This window comes from Amblyomma mixtum, chromosome 1 (genome assembly GCF_055824585.1).
Source record: "Amblyomma mixtum isolate Tamu chromosome 1, ASM5582458v1, whole genome shotgun sequence".
Lineage (NCBI taxonomy): Eukaryota > Metazoa > Arthropoda > Arachnida > Ixodida > Ixodidae > Amblyomma > Amblyomma mixtum.
Window position 1 is genome coordinate 18,735,085 of NC_143012.1, and position 21,839 is coordinate 18,756,923.

Here is a 21,839-nt window from a genome sequence, read left to right on the forward strand (position 1 = left end):
TTTTGCAGTAAAGCGTCTCCTACGTGTTTCTTTTCTCCGAAATTTAAAGAAAGACCGCGAAATATGAAAAAAAAGCACTTGATTGAGCTCATGCGCGACCATATTCCAGCGCTCCCAACCATGTTTTGAACGAAAGAAGCATGGGAACTGACCGTGCCCAAGTTAGCGGCCACCGCTCAGTTCGAAGGGCTGCTAAATGATAAAAAAAAAAAAACTCAGGCTATCTTCAAATAGGCGACTTCACTGCTTTGTTTTCCCTATGTGGTCAATAGAAGCTCCGTCTGAATTGGCTGTCGACGGCCTACTTATCACTAATCGCTGATCACGGCGCGCGCTTTCCATGTTGAGGAAGAATGTGCTGACGGCCTTTCAAGACTGCTGGGAGCGGCGTCGGCCGCTCGCTTCGAGACGGTGAGCGCGCACGCTTCGTTCACTCAGGACATGCTTGGCCGCGCTACATTACGGTAGCGCAACAGCGCAATCGCGCGTTTCTATGAAAGGCACTTAAGATTACTGACGTGCTTTGACTGCGAAAGCAAATTTTATGTTTATTTGCTTTTTATTTTTTATTTTTGAACTTTTTTATTCCTTTCGAATGACGTACAGCCTTTGCCAAAAGTTTGGAGCCCAGGGGGTTTTGTTTTGAGCCACACTGTGTCGTTCTTAATGGATCTCTACCGCTCCAAATTTCCTGGACATGAGAAGATTTCTGGTACTGCCTCCTGCAATAGGTAGGACTTCCATGAATGCTCCTGGAGTCCCGATATAAAGCTTGGAAGTGAACCCCGTGGGCTCTAAACTTTTGACAAAGACTGTACCTACTCTTTAGCATACAGTCGTAAGGCAACGCTTATACTATGTTCACCTTAGCTCGCCAAGAAGCAACGCGGTTTTGAGGTCGATGGGTTGAGGGCTCACCTCGCAGTCTGAAAGTCCTGTATTCAGTTCCCCGCACCTTAAGCCGGAATTCTATCTTTCTTTGATACCGCAATGACGTCATCTTGGGTTTTTGGTACCATTGGTGCTGTTCAACGCCGGCGCCAGATTTCGTTGCCGATGAGCCATATAATGCTCTCGCATCTAAAAAACGCTTGTATTTCTAGTGTTTTCTTTTTCTTTTAAACGCAGCTGAAACCTTCGGTCAGTGCACCCGCAGTGCTAAGGAAAAACCAACCAGTGATATGCACCATCGCGAGAGGAAGCTACGTTGCCGACAGCCAACACTCGGCGATGCTGTTTCCACCGTGCTCGTGTAGCTGCGGCACCTGCAAATTGGCATCTCCTTTACCCTCAGAGACAGCGAAGGTAAGCCGACCTGACAACTCAGTGCTGCATTCCGCGTTCCCTGCGAAACACGGCCTAATTGCCGTTTAGAGAGTGCGTTACGTAAGGCCTCGGTTTTGTAACACTTGTTACAAGTAAGCTCTTTGAAAAGGCAGCCCCTAAAAGCATTCTAGCTGCTAATCACTTGCGCTCATTAGAAATGACGATGCAGTCAAGAGTGATGGCTGAAAAAGGCAGAGCTACTTTAAAATTCTGAGCGACTTGTTATTAAAACTGTAAATGTGCTGGTTCGTTTTTTGTGCCCCGAATGTAATTATGTTCGAGGGTGCGAAAATGCCGAAGAAACAAAAAAGAATTAATTGTAACCTAAAACGCAAATGACCATTTATTGGCCTGTCTGCCTGGGCGTCACGTGTTAGTTATATTCAGAGTATTTATTGAAAGCTATGGTTAGACATCAGTGTACAGTCTAGCACGTAGGTTGCACTGACACATAAGCTGTTCAGTAGAAACTATCATACGGAGCTTCGGATTGGATCTCCTGAAGTATCATTTTCGCTTTTCAGCCTTTTGTGCTTCGAGAATAGTTTGAGATTTAGATTGATTGTTTATTTAAGTACGCAAATGGCAAGCGCCTGCGAGAGCGCTCTGACTTTGCTAGGAACTGCTTTTCACCATTTGGTGCAATCGGGACTGCGCAGTGAAGCGTTTTCAACGTGGACGAAATGTTGGCAGGAGAAGCAATCAGTAGTAATTGTTTCCATCTGTAAGTTCAACAACCATCGTTCAGTTTCTGTAGCACCTACGAATGAGACAAAAACTATGTGAATATAGCGCTGCTTGGGCACTTATATCCTTATTAACGAAGGTAGCCAGTCCGAGAGTCATACCGTGGTATCGTTATCATCACAATAATTATCCTTGTTTTGTCTCAGTACAAGAAAGCTCAAGGGATATATTGGGTTCAGACAATGTAGGAAATAGGAAAGACCTTTAACATTACTGCCTTTATGCATTTTTTGTCAAGGTCTTCCCGTAATTTACGTGCATCAAAGGCTATTTTTTTTTCATTGGTATGTTCTAGCTAGTTTATTATGTTTAGGTATACGTACAGCTGTTCCGACGGGGGCAACACCTACGCTCGGTAACTGCTTCTTTCATATTCTACGAATAGTGTCATTTTCCACTGGTCTCTACCTTATCGACTGGGTACTCGATAATAGCAGAATGAGTGATGCTTATACAAGAACCGAACTCGTGCTCGACGTGCCAGACGTACGTTGGCTTCATATTTCTTCATTTGATACAAAATCTGCGCGCAGCCTAATGGCCCCGGGATCGGGTTTTCGCTTGCGGACTACTAGGGATTTTTAGAAAAGCTTATTTGCCGATCTGTCATGTTGACCTTCATGCCCATTTCCACTGCTTTTGGCCTTTGACGAGAATCATGCATATTGAGATACTTGGTATCCATATTCACAAAGTTCCTACCATTAAGAGAAAAGGCTCTGCCACACATATATGCGTACTGCAGCAAAGCGTGCTTTACAAAAAAAAATTCTGGGGACGTACAAGCTCCACTTTAAACCATGCCTGCAGAAATGCACTTCACTACATAACCTGAATGTTCCCTGGTAAAGTGGCCACGCTGCAATTTACCGGTGTAGTTAGGTGGATGGGTACGCCAGACACACTCCTACCGGTAGCTTCGTAGTTTGTGAACGTACTTCCATGATAGTCACTGTCAGTTATTAGCGAGCAAGAAGGATGGTAATTAGGGGCTAACGCCGAGGGAAATAAACGCTTTTTTACCCACCGATCGTCGGTATAAACTGCGTTATATTCAGCGATAATTGCATCTACCCTGGTGATAAAATGACGGTGATCTGTGATCGCATGTACCCATTTCTCACGACTCTCTTTCCGGGTCTCGTCGGCACTCATCAAATATACGAGCACTGCGCGCCACCAAAACCATGCGGCCGTGGTCGCGCTAACCAAGCGTTAATTGTACGGAAGGCCAAATGTACGGCACACCGACGAGTTAATAAATATATGGCTCTGGTTCAAAACGGGCCGCCATATATATCCTGCCATTTCTAGATAACCATCTGCGTGTGCGTTGTGATTAAACATGGAGGCTGAATGTAAACACTTAGCCTCAGCGTTTGTTTACAGGAAAGAATGTTCAATCGCAAGTTCGAACTTTCGATTACAGCAATACTTTGATTTGAGCAAGTTGGTTGTAGCATGACATGTTTACGCAAAAGGCGTACTGGCGCTAAAAAACGAAGACAACACACACAACAGGACAGGACTGGCGCCAACTTCCAACTAGTTTATTCACAGAAAAAACAACTTAAGAACCACACTGCATGCAAAAAAGATACAGACAAACCAGAAACAAGGGGTGATTTAACAAAGATGCACGTGCCAAACGGACCAAAGGAATGATTATAACGCTGCAAGAGACCAGTTACAAATAAACCACAGTTTACAATACAGTTTACAAATACAGTTTACAAATAAACCTAAGATTACAGTTGCCTCAGAAAAATTTTGTCGATCTGAATAATTTATCTCAGACTGTTTCAGGGCTAGATGCAAACAGCTTTCTCTCATATCTCGCACGAATAACACACCTTCCGTCATGTGTCCTTGGCTGAGAGTTCAACAGTGTAGTTGCTTATAAATGTCCTGTCGTAATCATGTCTACTTCTGTGTTATAGCTTCTTCCGTCACAATTTTCTCAGTCTACTAAGGGCTTCTTTTCTTTTGCAATTTTAAACAAAATCCGGTGGCAAGGTCTGCAGTGTCTGCCGATCTGCTGCTATTGTATGCTGTAGTTGAGTGCTGCTATTGTGTGCTGCTGTAGCCCCCAGAGCGGTTCAGTGCCCGAGAGTTCCTTTCTTAAAAATCTGCCAATACTACTCTTCCTCCCGTTAAGGTGACGTAAATAAATGAACGCATTTCTCTCTTACTACTTTGAGAATTAGTGGGTCTCTGCATAAATGTGCTCCAAGACGCCTAAAAAAATTCTGAAGTAACCAAATAGTTTGGACCACCCATTACGGTACAGTTAGCTACTAGAGAGACACATAGGTAGTTGTGAAACACACACTTGCACGCACCGAAATTAATACGGAACCATTGCTCTTCAGCCTACCAAATAGCCTCCAGAGTTGATTTCGCGTGTGGAAACATTGTATAATAACAAAAATAGATATATGATGCCAGGCAAACGTTCTCAGTAATTTCTTCCTGCTTGTCTTCTTGCATTTCTTGGATTTTTACCTATTCTTGCATGAGTTTCCTTCTAACGAAACAGCAGTAGAAATTGGTTTCTTCCCGTTCAAATTTTGTATTCTCCACAATGCTCCATCAAATTTCCTGATTGGCGCGACAGCATTAAATGCCCCATTACGCAAGAAATAAAGCGTTGGCGTTGTCGGCGTGGTTAGCGAAAAATAACGAGCATGACCCTGGCAGGTGGTCCCCAGAGAGCAACCTAGTAGGCAGGTGGGCCACCTAGGTCACGTGACCTGGTGGTGTCGTCACAACCTGCCCACCGGATAGTGAACAACCTGCCCACCGTGGCAGGTGGCAGTTAAAAAAATTCAGGGGGGCACTTGGTTCACCTAAAGTGCGGTGAGGCGAAAGCCTTAAAGGGAAACTGCATAGGTTTTAGAAATCAACGAGCTTAAGAGGGCCGAATGTGTGAAACTTGGAGGTAAAGCATGCGAAGTCTTTTTGGGCTAGCACTTGAAATAGTGAAAAAATCGCCGATTAAAATCCGGACGCCCTTCAAGCTTCTCCGCAGCGCACAACGCCAGGTGGGGGGACGCATGATGACGTCATCGAAGGTATCGGTACATTTACAGCGCGCAAACGCCTGCTTCGAAGGAAAAAAACCAACGCCACCGAAGGAACCCTGCCGAGAGTTGTTTGGCAGCGTCTAACGCGTCAGGGCACGGTGTGGCTGACGACAGCGGTAATTTGAAATCATACCTTCCGTGACGTCACGCTGAGTTTTCCTGCACTCCTCTGGTGCATTGAGGAGAAGCGCAAATTTCAATCGTCAATTAGGTCACTATTTTGAATGCTAGGGCAAAAATACTTGGCATGCTTTACCTACAGCCTACATAGATTTGAATCCTTGAATATCGCGAAATTCTCAAATAAGTGCTGCAGCTGCCCTTTAAGCGCAGTATTGCTGCTTGTGTCACTGATGCGTTCTCAAGATGTTAGGCTTTGCCTCTAGAAGTGAAACGCGACAGCGCCTTGCAACTCTGGCAGGGAGTCCACAGAACGCCATCGCCCGTTCCGCTGTGCGCCTTGCTCGTCGGTAAATTGGTTTTTGAGGAAAGGAAATGTATCTGTCGCATGTATCGATGGACACCTGAAATTCGCCGCAAGGGAAGGGAGGAAGATGGGAGTGAACGAAGACAGCGTATTCACTAGACGCGCCCTTGTTCATTCCAAACCATGGAGCTGGCATGGCGGAGAGGTTGGCGTGCTCGTCTCGCACTCCGGAGACCGGGGTTCGATTCCCGAACTCGACCAATTTCCTACTCGGTTTTATTTATTTATCTGGCCTGACTAGAAGGGTTAATTAGGCTAATTTGGTAATTAAGCAATTAACTAAACTCAGTCCCACTTACTTGAAACATCACTATACGATCCCTTTAATTGGTTGCATGGTTACTAGCCAACGTACAATTGGCTCGTTTGAAATTCGAGCACTGTGACGTCACGACCGTTTCGACCAATTGAAAAGCGAGACATTTATGTCGACAACTCCTGTTTACAACGATGAGGCATTAAAGGCTTCCGCCTTAAAAATTATTGGTCGCTCTGGAAGTGCAGTCTAGGTCGCACAAGGCCCACCGCTGGGAGCACCTGCCATCACACACAGGGCAGTGGCTCATAGCTTGATCGCTGCACCACTGAGCCAGGAGGAGTATGAGGACTCCCAGGGGTCTATGAATGTGAAGTACAGAATGGTCTTCGGCATATATGAGAACGAACCATTACGCTATCGCGTCATAGCCTTAAGGCGGAGCTTGAGCGTCCCCTCCATTTTCTGTTTCCCTCCATTTTAGAGCCCACCTCTTGACTTCGTATTTCAGCCGGCTTGGTTTACCAGAATCGGTTTGTTCATAGAAGGTTGTGGCCAAGTACTACACCAGGGTGGCCAAACCCTGTTCTGATGAGGAAGTGCGTTGTCGGTTCTGGTCACCGAAATCAGGCCGCACTCCAATCCTGGTTGTGCAATTCCATCGACACGCGGATTTTTTTTTTATGCGAAGCATATTAACGTAGGTTCGGGCCTTCGCGCGACGCCCGGCGGTGGCCACCATTACCCTTCAAGTGACCTTCAAGTAGGTCACGTGACATGACGTCACGTGATGACGTCACACCTGCTGCAGATGGGGCCTCATATCGCGCCGTCGGTCGCCTCCCGGCGGTGGCCACCATTGACCTTGAAGTGAGATCACATGATGTGACGTCACGTGATGACGTCACACCGGCTGCAGATGGGGCCTCATATCGCGCCGTCGGACGTCGCCCGGCGGAGGCCTCCACGCTTCGGTTCGCGCCGTCGCGCGCGACGCGGCGGCGGCGCCACCATCGATGCATCACGTGATATGTGACGTCACGCCAGGGATGAGGCGGCGCGCGCCCGCCGTCGTGTCAGTCTCTGTGCCCGCAACCGCGCCAGCGTCTTTGCGCCGGGCGTGTATGCGGTCAAGATGCCTCCAAACGCTAAGGACATGCTTCGCATCCACTGGGCTTAACCTTGATAAGCCTCCAATTTTTTTTAACGTTAACGTTTTAACGTTAAGAGATCGGAAGAGGGCGGAGTGGGTGAGGGAACAAACGCGGGTTAATGACATCCGAGTTGAAATCAAGAGGAAGAAATGGGCTTGGGCAGGGCATGTAATGCGAAGGCAAGACAACCGCTGATCCTTAAGGGCAACGGAGTGGATTCCAAGAGAAGGCAAACGTAGCAGGGGACGGTAGAAAGTTAGGTGGGCGGATGAGATTAAGAAGTTTGCGGGGATACAGTGGCGGCAACTGACAAAGGACAGGGTTAATTGGAGAGACATGGGAGAGGCTTTTGTCCTGCAGTGGGTGTAGTCAGGCTGATGATGATGATGATGACGGTTTACCAGACTGCGTCTTCAATTAGCCACGCAATACTGGCAGACGTCCAAGATGGAAGACTACAATAGCGAGCTTATCCGGAAGAGACCAATCGGCTTCCAGGCGAGTCACAGTAAAGGGAAATGGGGATGTCTCCTATTAATGCGATAGGGTTAGAGGTCACTTCATGTGCAAGATCCGCTGTCCGATGTCACTAAAGTCGCTGATTAGTGGAGAGCTGTCGTATAACCTTGTGACGGCAGCAATATTTCTCTGAAAGAATTGCCCCAAATGTTCGTGTAGTTTTTTTTTCCTTGCTATTATCATTTTGAACGCACCTGCCAATTTTTCTGTCCTTTATTTTCTCCTCCCCGTCTCCTTCTTTGCCTTTATAGGCTCTTTGATCTAATGTAGTTTTTGCTTTAGAAGCAGAATGTACTACGTATTGAACGTACATCTCTCATTCTCTGTACCGAACATACTTTACTCACATTTTGTTTGATGTCGTACTCCGCCACCGTCAATGCTGCACTGTAAGAGGAAGCCAGGACCTCTCAAGCTGTCTATACAGCTTTTTCCCTGGCTGTGCTCGCAACACCTAGTTGCGGAAATAAACCTTCAACCTCAACCTAGTTTCTATATAGAACTAGATAGCTTCAATAAATTCGATTGTTCGCGTTTAGGCATATGCCTTTTGCCAGCAGGCATCTGCCTTGCAGCAAACAAAAACAAACAAGGCAGTGCTGTGGAGTCATCGAGGCGTTCCCTTCCGTGCGTTCTAAACAAAAATGACAGCTGTTTAACTCTGTTACACCGAATGGTCGAGCGATAGCTATTCTTTGCTTCTACTATTATTTTGCTGTTTTGGAGTGGCCCGGGTCAAGTTTAGAGGTCACTATTGTACTAAGAACATTAAAATTAGCCTTTATCGATTTTGGTCGAAATCCGAGAAGGACAAATTCGGGGGTGGGGTGAGCCAATATTGGTAATGAGCAGGGCGAAGTTTTAGGACACCGTCGAATCGGCCATAGACGAAGCACCTATGCTTCGGCATCTGACTTGAGGCTGTTGCTATGTATCGCTAAATCCGAAGGGCATTTTCAGGTCAGGAGATTACAAAATGGAAGTCGAGTTTCTGCATTGAACAGAGCTAGTGAGCTAAAAGGTCGGCATTGCACTCATCTCTACAGGCGGGAGCATTTTTTTGTATTGCTTTTACACTCATACTTCCTGTTTCCGCTGTGGTGCGCGAGAGGCTTATGTTCTTATTCATTTCTCATGCCTCAGCCTATGCTTTGTTGTCTCTTGTCGCTGAGCTGTTGAAAACTAAAGAATGGTGTGGGAAATGCAATGGTAGTATTCAGGGTGTCTTCTGCGCAACAAACCAAAAAAAGATAGACTAGACTCTGTGGCATAAAAGAAGATACACTAAGCAAACATATCCGACCATTCTCCCCCTTCCCACACCAAGAAAACAAAAGCCAGGTGAGCGATAACTGGCAGCTTGCTAGGCTAGAAGCTAAAGGACTCCCTGCAGCACCTTTGCGAAGCGTGTGTTCCCGTTAGCTGCGGCGACAGGAAGGGTGATCCATCGCCATCTTTGCTGCACACCGTTCTGCGTTCCCCGTAGCTTCACTGTTCTGCTGGCATGGCCAGGATTCTGGTTCATGCGCCCCTAGTTCAAAAATCTGCCACCACGCGCCGCATGAAGTTGAGCTCCTCCTTCTCCTCTTACATTCCACCTTCCTGTTTTGGGAGAGAGATGCCTTCACCTTCCCCCATTGTCCACTTTGTGTGCGCTCCCCTCACGTGAACCCAGCTTTTCGGGGCCCGGACTGAGATTTTCTTTATCCTTTTGTCACCCAGCGTGTTCAAGGCGCGCTGATTGTGCGGCTCCCCTACTCGCTCCCTTCTTTGCTGCGGTGAAAGAAAAGAAGCCGGACCCTGGCTAGTGCGATGTACGCACGCCGTCTTCGTCGAAAAATTAGTCGCGGTTCAGCACTGCTAACTACGAAATATTTTGCGAAAGCAGGTTTTTGCATGTGGGCACCAACGCCGCGTAGCTGTTTCCTTTCCTTTCGTGACTAGGGCCCACAGATGAAAGTCGTTGAAGACGACGAGACGCAAAGCACAGCGTGAGAGTGTGCGGCAGTTTAGCGCGAGGCGTGATCGTCTGCGGCGAGAGCATAGTGCTCTCGTGTACAGGCCAGCGAGACTGATCTGTATGCACTCTGCGGCTTCCAACCTCAGTCGCGGCAATATTTCTTTTGTTTGTTCATTTATTTACATAACTACGTTACAGCGCTGCTACGTCGCTGCGGATGCTATGTTGCAGTTGCTATGTTCTTGGCACAAAATTACATTTATAGCAAGACCTTGCTCGGGATTTACACACCGGAACAGTGCTTTCGTACTGATAATGCAAGTCTGCATACGAGACAAGAAATACCCAAAAGTTCCAAAAGCCGTTCAGAACTTCGAGACAAGGAGAATGCCAAAGCGGCTGATAAAGACAAACTTGTTGCTGCGATAACCAGAGCCCGGCAGTTGCTCTCATTAACACCCTAAAAGCCCTAAAAGCCCGGCAGTTGCTCTCATTAACACCCTAAAAGCCCTAAAAGCCCGGCAGTTGCTCTCATTAACACCCTAAAAGCCCTAAAAGCCCGGCAGTTGCTCTCATTAACACCATCGACAACTCCTCTAAGGTATGAAGAACAAGGTAATTGCGCATACACATTCCGAGAGAAAGTGTATCACTAAAAATTAAGAGCCTGGAGAGCCGTTAGGTGAACAGTGAATCAAACGAAAAATGGAACCTAAGAAACTTAAGAATCACGCAAACAGATTGCCTTGAGTCGTGGGAAATTGAGGTAGTCTAAACGCCCAGTTTGGCCCTAATTGCGTTCAGCACATGTTCTACGTAGTACGAATGATTTTGTGTATTTACGAAATTATTTCCATATCAGTTATTTGGATTTTTCTGTGAGGAAATAATTTCTGCAGATCACTGCTATATCGACTAATCAGAAACACATGTCGTAAGCTTAAAGCCCAGTTACAGCGTGAACACCTCAATGCGCATGAAGTAGTGCGGTCAGCAGGCACGTAGGCAGGAATTTTTTTCGAGAGTGGCCCGGGATAAATTTTGAGCTATTGGGGGGGGGGGGGGGGGGGGGGGGGGGGCCTGCGATAGGTGCCTTGTGGGCAGTTAAAAATATAATACTGCCCAGCCCGCATCGGCTAAAGGACAACGAGCTTGCCTCAAGACGCAGAGGAAGGACTGATTACCTGTAGCAGGACAGATGTTACCGCATGCTATACCCCGCCACGCAAAACTGTTAATGAAAAAACTAGCGGCCGCATAAGCATTAGTGAAAACGCGCCATTGCGGTTTTGTTTTCACTTTTTTTTTTTTTGCTCGAGGAGGCTGCAGTCATATGGGTCCGTCAGTGTACGCTGATCTCGTATGGTGACTGGATACATGCAGCAGGAGATGCGGCGAATTTGGGGTATTTCACATCTACGTATAACCTGAGTAACTATGTTCTTTTGATTTTTCCGAAACGGAGAAGCGCGCCCGTTTCCTGCATCCGTGAAGTATTACGGAGATAGCTCCACTGAAACGTGAATACATTTTCATGAGATTTGCCGTCGCATATATGATATAGATTGATGCGCTTACATAGGAATGCGCTTACACGCACGCACGCACGCACGCGCGCGCGCACACACACACACACACACACACACACACACACACACACACACACACACACACACACACACACACACACACACACGCACGCACGCACGCACGCACACACTACAGCTGATATGGGCCTAAGAGCTAGACCACTGATAGGCCTCCACCAGCACTGGTGGAGCCTTACCAGTGGTTAGAAGGTGTTGGATCGGCACAGGACGTGATGCTTTGCAAGTGTAGGCGTCTGTCTTGTGATAGTGTAAAGAAGATATTCGAGAACGCAACACGCAACCAGATCCTCCGGCTATGTCGCTTTCGTCATCTACAAATGATCTGTAGAGAAATGGACACCTTGCTCCATATGGCTGGTTTCCTGACACACAAGCTGAGGACACGTGGTTTCCGAAGCTTCCACCAATTACGTGGCCGCAGAAAGGTCTCGCTCCACATGGCAGTAGAACAACAGCGACCTGATGCGATCGAATTTTTTTTTTACCCGCTGGTGAGGCTTTCAATCTTAGTGTTCGCCTAGGTCCGTCTGTATGTCTGGAGTTTTCTTGACCTTAAATAAAATTAACTAAAAGAAAATACCTTACGGCACGAGTGGGTTTCGAATCCGGAGGGCGCGATTAGATTAGTTTTGCTGGCCACTGCATCAGACCACTACATCATCGCCTTTTTTTCCATGTTCATGAACCATGTTCAAACCATGAGGAAAACAGTAGCAGATCGACATGACCCGTAATACGACACACCTCAGCAGCACAGCACTCGCTCTTACATCGTCGCAGCCGAACATCCCGTGTCTTAAACTGCCAGTCTCTCGCGCTGTGCTTTGGGTATCTTCTGCATCAACTTCCAGCCGTGATCAGTGGATTCGAATATCGAAACCGCAGTGCTAACACACCTAATTCGCGTTTGCCGTAGCCACGCCAAATCGACCAAAATTTGTTTTTGTACCACTCTTTGTGCCTTGCACTGCGCTCTTCACAAAGCTGGTGGCAGTCCTGCGTAACCACGACGTCTAAGAATGCAACTGATTCTTTCCAAAAACTCTGATGGGATTTTCGGGAAATGTTTGACCGCTTCAGGACTGACCCTTCGTCAGGAGTGGCACATTAGCAGCTGTGAGTTTTTTTTTTTTTTTTTACGTGAGCTCGCAAGGATGCGTTCATGCATGAGAATTTCAGGACCGGTTTGGCAGACACGCCAGCTTTGTCGTTCTTCAGCGTCGGAAGTAAACAAACAGCGCATTTTAAGCCCCAACTCCAACGACACTTCCTGGGCGTACGCGCCCAGCGTCGGCGCTCTTGGTGGTAGTGGTTTATTTAAAAAATAAAAAGTGAAGCAAAAGAGTGTTGCCGGCCGCGGCAATTGCTATCTAATATCTTAAGCAAAAGTTCGGGGAACACGAAGCTATGCAGAAAAGAGTCCCCAAGAGCCCTGCGGTCCTCCGATTGTTGTCAACAGGACCCTGCTTCCGACGCGTGCGCCAGCGCCCGTGCGCTGGCGCCGATATCTAGCACGGACAGATATCGGCGCCTCGCAAAGGTACAGCAGGAGACAGCACCCTTTCCCTACTGCCCTTTGCTCTCCCCTCTCCCTTACCCCCGCAACCAGTCGCCCACGTACCTCTTGAAAATAACGAACATTTCTCCCTGTGCCCCCGCTCACATTCTTATCCGCGCTTAACACCATCGCCCCTCCCTATTCGTCATTCATTTAATTCTGCGATTCTTGTGTCGCGTTGTAATAGCCTTTCTGAGAGGAACATATTGCCAAAGAGTTGTGTCGGAAGAGTAGCCCGAAATTCAAGCAAGTTTAGGTTGAAAGCAATTCCCAATTCTGCCTTATTTATTTTAAAATCAGCGACAGCAGTGCTTTGCGCATATGGTTCGCGGGCGGTTCGGTTGTTCGATTCCCAGTGGCGCCGAGTACCTATCGGTTTCCAATGCATACAAATTTTGTCGTGGTTTCTCTGAGGTGAATTGATTCGAAAAAAGTCTTTGACCTAACCTTATGTAGAAGAAAACACTGTTCCATGGCGCCCTTTGGTGCAAGGCTGCCCTTGCACCATTAAAACTCGTCAACAAAAGAAAACATCCTTATAGAAAAACACGGAACGAAAACAATTCTACGCGTAGGCTAAGTACACGCCAGGAGCAAAAACGTGTATGCAATCCGTACGTAAAAGGCGTCAGCAAAACCTTAGCCAGCATTCTCGGAAAGGAAGCGGTGGAAAATGGGTACCAGCCGGACATCATTATCAGGCGCCTCCTCCCCTGTCCCGAAGACCCGTCGTCCTACAGAAAAGATGCAAGGCGTGGTACGCAAAAACCCTGCTCGAGTGCTTGGCGTCTAGAGCGGCGTTTACTTGACGGGGTTGAGTTTAGGAGTTGGGTTGAAAACCGGTTACGGGTTTCATGTAAACACCACACAGTTGGTTCCGGGAGTCGAGGAAGTGAGTCCAGTCAACTCCGCTGCCAGAGGAAGGGGGAGGGGGGGGGGGGTTGTTCGCTCAATCCCAACGGAAGATAGCACGTAAGCCGGATAGAGACGAAGATTCGGGTTAGCGGGAGTGGAGAGCATAAATTGCGATCCTGTTTTTACGCGTGCGCCATCGCACCTACGAGACAGCGGTGCCGTGCCGCAATCTTGGAGGCTGCCACAGCCCTCACCGCTGCGCTGCTCGACGCTTGGTGTCACTGCAGTTGAACTGGTCTCGACTCGCTAAAATCTAGATCATGTAAACACGCAATCGTCGAGTCGGGCTGACCTTACACAATTTGACCCCCCGATTCGATCTACCGCAGTAAAACGCGTGGATGTATTTCACTGTGATGCTGTATCTCGGAACTTGCAAAACCCGCAGCGCCATCGACACTCGCTCACTCTGTGCCACGGTGTAAGAATATCATGCTCGCGTGCGTCGCGCGCGCGCCGCGCGACAGATATCTGGCAGGGACAGATCGGAGCGTCGACGCTCGCGCTGCTCGCGTGTGACGTCGCGTCCACGACGCTCGCATCTGGCAGTGCCAGATATCGGCGCCTGCACACGGGCGCTAGCGCGCGCGTCGGAAGCGGGGTCCGGTTTACAACAATCGGAGGAGCGCGGGGCTCTCGGGGACTCTTCTTCACGGCTAAAAGCTCTTTCAGGTTCCCCCAATTTTCTCGGAAACCTTGCAGCTCCCTGACGATCTTTTGTTCACGGCTGGACATTTTTTTTCTGTCGGCTCGCGAGGGGGAGGGAGCCAGCACCACCAGCATGGAGATGCATGCCTCTTTTCGACGCTCGTCAAGCAAATGTCAAGCAAATGAACAGAAGCGCAGTGGCCGTATACGAGGGGGTACCCAAAAGAAACCGGACTTATTTTTGTTTGAACTTATTGTTCACATTTTAAGCACAGACCTTCAATATCCTTCAAAGTATTCCCCACCTGCAATGATACGCTTGTCGAATCTTTCATTCCATTTTTCAAAACATTGTTTAAATTCATCTTTTGTGATGCTTGACAGTGCCTCCATCGTTTTTTTCTTCACCTCAGCAACATCAGCGAAACGCTTTCCATTCACCTATTTTTTCATTCTAGGAAACAAAGAAAGTAGCACGGGGCAAGGTCGGGAGAGTATGAGGGTTGAGGAATAGGGGTCATGCCATTTTTGGCCCAAAATTGTTGTAGAGACAGGGCTGTGTGAGCAGGGGCATTGCCATGATGAAAAAAACCAGTCTCCCGACCGCCACAAATCTGGCCGCTTCCACCGCACACTGTTGCCCAATCTTTTCAAAACATCCAAGTAGAAAGCCTGGCTAACTGTCTGACCCTGCTGAACAAATTCTCAATAGACAACTTCTCTCACGTCGAAAAAACAAATCAGCATTGTTTTGAGGTTTGGTTTCACCTGACGAGCTTTCTGGAGGCGAGGTGAATTTGAAGTTTTCCATTGGCATGATTGTTGCTTTGATTCAGGATTCGATTCAGGAACACTTCAGTTGTCCCCATAGCATCGTCCTTGTACGTCTTCCTTAATATTTCAAGAGTTTCCATTCAACTTTTTCCGAGCAAAAACCAGAATTTCACCGCCGCACGCTGTTCACGAAAATCAGCCATTGCAAAAACGACATTCACACAAAACAGTCGTCACTCAAAAACTCTGCCTAAACTAGTCTGACCTCCTTCAACGACGGCACTGGGCTTACTGACTCTGGAATGTTCGTTCTATGCGCTGCTAGTGCCAAAACGCGGTGCCACAGAAGATTTGCCGACCAAAAAATTTAGTCCGGTTTCTTTTGGGTACCCCCTCGTACTTCAAAGCCATGCCACCACAGGGGCGACTTTGACGGAACTATTGTGCTGCAAACAGAACCAAACTGCGCAGAAGCCTTCTACTTGAGTCATGATGGAGGAGAATGTTGAATGTTCTCTGGGAACCACTCCCTTTCCTACATCCACGGTTTTAAGCTCCGTGACCCTGCGGTCGACCTTATGTGGGCTTAAAAAAGCCTCCGCAACGCGCCCGCAGTCGCACTTTCAAGAAATAGTAGTAATGGTTTACTCACAAAAAATACAAAAAGAAAGCACGAGAGCTTCAGCCCGCGGATATAAAGTCACAGAGGGAGGATAGCGAGGAAAAGTACGGAGGAAAGCGACCGGCAGAAAAGACGGGGAAGCTTTGTACACAATTTACAAAATACAAAAAAGTATCAAGTTCGCGCTGCTCGCGAGCTAGTGCCTGCTGTAGACATTTACAACACGCGTAAATTCACTGCATATTCAAGGCCGCGTGCACGTAGCGTCCTGTCGCTAATAGACAGCGCGAGCGGCGCATTGCGCAAGTGGAACAGAGGCAGTTTTGAAACGTCGTGTTATCCTACAAGAACTTATTTGGCTGGCGTTTACTTCTCACTTAAATGAAAATTATAATCATGAAATTTAACTTGGATTTGCCTCTGGGTTGCAGCTTTGAGAAACGGCGTAGCTTCCTGCACTGCAAATGGCAAATTTGTCAGAATAGTTCACAACATGCCGTTCTATGAACTCTTCTTTATCGCTTCATAGTTTGCACACACTTTTGACATGAATGAGGAAATTAGCAGCGATTACGGCAATGGCAAAGCCCTTAGCGACGGCGAACGATCGAATAATTGGAGGCACTTTAACAACCTAGAAGAAATGCTGGGAATTACCACACTACGAATTGTTACACTGGACAAATTGCCTAATGCGCACAATGAGTTAGTGAAACAAGCACAAAACGGAGCACAAGGTTCCTTGCATTGAAACCTGCAGTACTTGCAACATGGGCATCTATATATGTACAGATGACAGGAGTAAACTAAGAACCCAAACGAATTCGGCTTGATGGGGCTTGTACCCCTACAGAAATGGCTTTATATTCAATGAAGGGACTACAGAGGTACACTGATTTCAACGTATCCCTGCTGCATTTTGACCACGTCGCCTAAACTTTCGAAGAGCTATTGAGCTTTAAGATGTAGCTATTAATGCGCTAATACCTAAGTATCGTGGCTTTGTATTGTTAATGAGCACGCAATTCCACTATCACTCATACTCAAATAGCCACTGTATGCGCTTGCAATAGTAAATGTACCTGCCAAGCCCCAGAGTTTCCTTATAATCCTCCCTAATACCAATACATGGCGAGCGCTTTCTTGTAGCGGCCCATGTTTGTGTGCCTACATCCTATGGGGACACATTTGATAAAAGCGCGCATTCAAACGGCATGACTTGATCTCCCTAAAGCAAGCAAAAAAAGCGTAGACGTGCGCCTAGCCAAACGCACCGAGAGAGGGCGCCACACGTTTCTTGCCGGAGCTGAGGATGCTTGATGAATAGAAAAATAGCCAGGGAAAAAATTTGCTTTTTCAAATGTAAAATACTTTACAGCTATTAAAGATGGGACATTTCGCTATCTACAGCTCCTAGAGCTCGCCGATATACTGTAAATCAGGGCAGCGGTGGGTGATCAAGTGAGGACAAGTGGGGCTTTTTTCGCGACCTCGTCATAGGCTTCATGCGACCATATCTCATCGCGCAGGGTAAACGCAATATTTAAGCCATAGTGATGAAACTTTATTAAAAGAAACTTTATGAGGCTTTCAACCCCTCAGCGTCAGAGCTCGCTTGTAACTGTTATGCGTGACGAGATATTGATTTTTTATTTTTCGTCGCCATTCAGTTACGCGCCGCCGCGCCGCCGGCTGTGACCAGATGGCGCGACCGGTTTTCCGAGGCGCATGGGCCGGAAACCTGGGGACGTCCTCAAATACAATTTTCATTTTCTTCATTACGGCTCCTCTTTATCTTATTTCACTCCCACCTCCTCCCTTCCTCTACGGTGCGGTTCAGGTGTCCACCGAGATGACAGAAAATTACTGCGCCATTTCCTTTCCTCAAAAAGCGTTGCGTTCAAAGGGCAAGGCATCGCGCCGAACGGGTGGTGGCGTTCCGTGGACTCCCTGGCAGCGCTACAACGCGCTGTCGCATTCCACTCCTAAAGGCGAAGCTTATGCGTCATTAATTAGCAGTTAATTAGTATTCAGGCATTAATCAGTAATTAACAATTAATTAATGATTTCTCATCACTTAGTAATTAGTACTCAATTATATGTGACGCCACCAGTGCCACAGAAACAGCGAAGGTGGTGCGGAAAACGCTTCCGCCTCTACCCACTTTAGACAGTCAAAGTGCCCCCTGAATTTTTTTTTTAATTTAAGGACATGTCCCAACGTACACACCAGTCTGCTACAGTATCAAAATAAGTTTGCAGGATTTTCGAATCAGAAGTGGAATTTACTACCCTGTAAACAACACAATCATCGGCAAACATCCTGAATGAAGACTGTATGCCAACTGAAATGTCATTAATGTGCATCAAAAACAAAAGTGGTCCCAATACTGAGCCTTGGGAAACTCCCGACGTAGCTGGTGCATACTGTGAAGAAATACCGTTCAGCACAACAGCCTGTTTTCGTAACGAGAGATATTCTGCAATACACTCAATTACTTTACAATCCAGGTTATACGCTTTCAATTTGGAGAGAAGAAGACTGTGCGCGACAACATCAAATGCTTTACGGAAATCCAAGAAAACGCAGTCCACAACTTGTTGCTTATCAATTGCCGATGCTAAATCATGAACGAACTCTACCAGCCAACTACTAGTCACTAACACCACGTTTTATGCCGCGCGGCACACTCAGCGTCACAAATAAATAAATAAATAACTCTACCAGCTGCGTACTGCAGGAAAATCCACGCCTGAAACCATGTTGACTAGTGCATGGGAGATTGTGTTTGGTGAGATGGGCCATAACGCAACTATATATTACATGCTCCATAATTTTACAGGTTATGCTGGTTAAGGAAACGGGTCTGTAGTTCTGAACGGAGTTTCGCATACCACTCTTATGTATGGGCACGACACGCGCTACCTTCCAATCAGCAGGCAAGTCGGTTTCATTAAGGGACTTCTGGAACAGCCGGGTGAAATACAGACATAATGTATCCGCACAATTCCTTAAAATTGGGGCAGGAATGTCATCAGGGCCACAAGTCTTAGCCTGATTCAAATCCTTCAATAATTTACGCACACCGTTAACACAAAAAGTAACTTCCGGCATGCAATCTATTTCAAGAGGTAAGTTATTCGCGAGTTCATCAAAAACTGGAAAGAACGAATCAAAAGCAGCGCTAATCGCCTCGTAGTTGGCCCTGCTGTAGACGTAAATCTTTCACCTAGGTGGTTTTGCAACCTTCAGATAGTGAACTAATAAATCTGCTATAATAATATTGTGGTCGCTCAAACCAGGCAACACTTTTACATTGCATACAACATCAGACACGTTACACAGCAAGAGGTCGAGTATACGTGACCAGTTCTGTCCGTTCGTGATGGCTCATGCACATACTGACAAAAGTTGTTGGAATCTAAAAAGTCAAAAATGTTGAGTATAGATTCCCTCGAGCTATGTCTCTTGGTTGTCAATGTCCGGAAGGTTAAAGTGCCCCCCTAAAACAAGGCATTCATTGTTAATAGTTTCAAGAAAATTAGATAAGCCAACTAGCGGCTTTACAGAAGGACCAGGAGGCCTATAAAATGACCCAAGAACCATTGCTTTCTCGTTCGGCAGTCTTACTTTGCAAACAATCAATTCAGTTTCACTATCAGAGAATTCCAATTGAGCTCATGGGACACTTTTATGGACAAAAATAAACACTCCTCCGCCACGTGGACAACGGTCGCGACGAAAACACTCGTACGTGTCACGAAATATTTCAGCGCTTGAGATAGTCGGATCGAGCCACGATTCTGTTCCTAAAACAAAGGTCGGTTGGACGGTACGTAGAAGAAAGTGAAAGTCATCAACTTTATTTTTTTTTACTGCGCCAATTGATTGACAAAATGCTGACTGGGCACATCGCAGAATGAACAGTAGTTTGTCAGCTGACCAGAATACGACGAGAATACGACGAGAGATATCAAATAAGCGTAAAATCAGTGAACCCAATCAACCACACCCATAAGCCAGTTAAGAAAGTAGTTGCAAAACGCAATGCCGCATAAAATACGAACACAACTTTTAAGCAGAAAAGCATTCGCGATCAGTTCCAGCCATCAGCACAGATACCCGTGCAGCAGTATTCCGATGTAAGTCACAAGTCTGTAGTGCTTAGCGTTGTGAGGACTTTGAGATTGCAGGTCTTATTTTAAATAAACACAAAAGTAGAAACAATAAACGAGGCGGATTTTATCAAAAAGGAAACCAATTTCAATATGAGCGAGAAAAAAGGAAAGGAACAAGAAAACAACGCAACAACACACGGGAAAAACACACGGGGAAACAGAACAAGGTGCTTACGAAAAATGCAGAAAAAAGAGTCAAAGAGGAAAGTCACACTACTTGTCTTATTCGAGCAACGAGCGGAGAGGACTGGCTGGGTGTCGGGCAGTCAAGGAGTCTCTTGGCGTTCCAACGTCGATGCAACGCTACCGCAGCGTCAGCGTTCGTGGGCTCCCGGCACGGTTCCCAGGTCTGGTATCCCGGAAAAATCACGTAGGCGCCAGAAGCGGCCTGTGTGGAGCAGCTGACGGATGGACGGAGAAGAGTGGCGCCTGGGCCTGGTGGTTGAGGTCTCGACGATGGATGTCCAGGTCTGGTGGCCCGGACGTCTGCGGCTGAGGCCCAAGCCCGGAACTCGGGGAGCCAGCAGAACTCGTCCACGTCCGTCGCCCACCGCGCTCTTCTCTTCTCTGCCACGTAATCCTGTTCGACCTGTCCCGGCGTACCCCTCAGCACGCGCTCCTCGTGCTTTGTCTTCTTCTCCTCACGAACGCCGCTGGGTGGCGCTATCTCCTTACAGAAGGCCCCCTCTTCGGAAGTTTTTTCCAAGGGAAAGAACTCAACTTCAGGAGAGCGACACCAGACGCGTTCGACGATCGCAACACAGAACACCGCACCACAGCGCGCACACTACACACCATACACAATACGACGGTCGTCAATGTTCGAAGCGTTCACAGACCTTCGCACACACAGCACAGAGAGCACATGGAAAGTCAACGTAAAGCGTCCATAGAGGGCGAAGAAACACGGAAAGCATAAAAAGTAGATAGCCGACACTCAAAAACAAACATGAACAAACAAAAACAATTCCAACAAGAACAGGTGTGGGCTACATTCTTCTGTATTCCATTGTTCACATCAAACCACTTCACCGTCGCGAGAACTTTTCCGGCTAGTACTTCCGTTTTCCTTTGTGAAACCGTTTTCTCCAAACCGACCTCGATTTCCACCATGATTTTACATGTTCCCGTCTTATGATGTTATTCACTCTGTTCTCCCTTGCCTTCGACACAGTCTGCTGACACATGTCACACGATCTGACATAACTCTTAATGTCAGCATGTACACCGGGCCAGTAAAACTCACTGAGCACCCTAGCTATTGTTTGCCGTATTCCATGATGGCCGGATAATGCACTCTTATGTGCCAACTTAAGAACTTGCGTGCGTAAGCCCTTCGGTACCACCGCTTGCTCAACGACCTGGCCGGGACACACTTGGTATGTCCGGAAGAGAACACCGTCATCAGTATCAAAGGAGTGGGCGGTCTGTCCCTTGCCATGAAATATTTGCCCCAACTTCCTGCGACACACCTCTAAGGTCGGGTCTTCTTCCTGTTTGAGGCGAAACTCCGGCAGTGACAAGTGGAGTGTTTTCAGAGTGGGGCTTTTACTACTCTCTGAAACCTTTGCTGTCACCATAAGGGAAGGAACATCGACCGCACCCGTCATGGCAAGGGAAACTGCCTGATCAGTGAGAACTGGCGGGTCAACCGAGAATGGAGGTTTAGCCCCGGGGACATTGCCTATTATAATGTCGTACAAGGGTGTAGACAAGCAGCGCGCGATGGCCTTACCCGAGAAGTATGGAGAAGAAATCACCACTCCCGCTTCCGGAACTTCTACACGAGTCCCATTGGCCAAGAATAATGTAGCCTGTTTCCCTGTAAGCGCCGCTGCCGGTACAAGGGACTCACGCACAACAATGCCGGTGCTGCCCGTATCCCGTAATACCGAACCAGGCTGGGGCCCAGGTAGCACACGGCAGCGGGCCAATATTGGAAATCCACTGGCAAAGCGTGGCCCTAACTAGGCCCAGAGTTGCCAGTGAGCATCCGAT